The sequence below is a fragment of the Mandrillus leucophaeus genome, unplaced genomic scaffold, assembly GCF_000951045.1.
Source record: "Mandrillus leucophaeus isolate KB7577 unplaced genomic scaffold, Mleu.le_1.0 Scaffold457, whole genome shotgun sequence".
Classification (NCBI taxonomy): Eukaryota; Metazoa; Chordata; class Mammalia; order Primates; family Cercopithecidae; genus Mandrillus; species Mandrillus leucophaeus.
In genome coordinates this window covers 189,845-191,340 of record NW_012104887.1, presented here as the reverse complement: position 1 = coordinate 191,340, position 1,496 = coordinate 189,845, and the positions used below count along the sequence as shown (strand labels likewise).

The 1,496-nt window shown below is 44.0% G+C and overlaps 1 pseudogene; it reads left to right on the top strand.

Annotated features, from left to right (window-relative positions):
* The window catches only part of LOC105549804, a 13,108-nt pseudogene extending 11,730 nt beyond the window's left edge, over nt 1-1,378 (top strand).
* The last annotated feature ends 118 nt before the right edge of the window (nt 1,379-1,496 follow it).

Here is a 1,496-nt window from a genome sequence, read left to right as displayed (position 1 = left end):
TTCTCAATCTTTGTGCAGCACCAAGGTATTTTTACGATCTCTGTTAGTTTAGTCTCAATGTTGTAATTCAATCTAAATAAACAACGAGGCTATCTGCTGGAGAAAAGGCTGAATCTAACAGCAATGCCACCAGCATGCCCTCTTCCCAGAATAACTCCACGCTAGCCATTGGAGCTTCTTTAGGTATGTAAGAGCCCTTTGAGTTGGTAGCCTCACTGCTGTGTGTATAGATTAAAACCTTGACCTATATCTCCTCTCCCTTACTTGAATGTTTGACTTGACTTTGGGGCAAAAGTTTGGATTGTTAGGGGACTATATGCTTTATATACTCTTCTATGCAATAGAAAGAGACTCACTGAGATTTCACAGTAATATAAACCATATTAGGCTTGTCATTTTGCCAGGGATGGGTATAAGTATGTGGCTTTTATTACTCATACCGTCCTCTGACAAAGGCATCTTTATTACTCTTTCCAATTTCACAACAAGGTGCAGAAGAAGGTCTTTACCATCTGTTAAAGATGTTCAGGGCTGGGCATGGTGGTTCACACCTATAATCCCAGCACTTTGGGAGGCCTAGGTGGGTGGATCACTTAAGGTCAGGATTCAAGACCAGGCAGGCCAACATGCTGAAACCCCATCTCTACTAAAAATGCAAAAATTAGCCAAGCATTGTGGTGCATGCCTGTAGTCTCAGCCACTTGGGAGGCTGTGGCATGAGAATCCTTTGAACCCGGGAGACGGAGATGCAGTGAGCTAAGATGGTGCCTCACTACTCCAGGTTGGGCGACAGAAAGAGACTCTGTCAAACAACAACAACAAAAGATGTTCAGGAGAGATATTTTGTAGAGAGGAAGATGTTCCCTAGTACCTATAAGTCATCTCAAGGAGGTAGTCACACCTTTCCTACTGCTAGAAAAGCCCTACTCAGAGACCTCCAGTGTTTTCCCAACTCCTGTCAACCTGCCTTATACTTCCCATATCTCCATGTGGGAGGCATCCCTGTGGAGTTTGCTTAGCACTTGGCCATGCTTTGTTTGAAACCTTAAAAGCTATTAAAGAAAGTTGCCTTTTGTTCCCTGATGAGAAGATGAAGTTGGCAAAAGAATGGTGAAAGGCAGGGATCTTGATGAGAGGCCCCTGACTCCCCCTTCAGTGATCGGCATTCTTCATTTCCCATCTCATTCCATGTCCTGGTGGAATGGCTGCAGAAGATGAGATCCAGAGCCAGCGGCAGCACCTGAAGGAAACCCTTTTCATCAACAACTGCCTGCGAGAAAAGCTGGAACGTTATCTCAGCAGCTTTGATGAAGAAAATGGTAGGAGAGGCCCAAGTCGGTCTGCTTCTGGCAATATGTATTGTTCTAAAGGCATGTGACTGGGGCAGAGTTTTATAGATTTCAAGCACTTTGACATACTTTACTTCACTTATTCATTACAAATGTCCCAGCTAGAGAGGTAGGGCAGCTACTATCATTCCTATTTATAGGTGAATA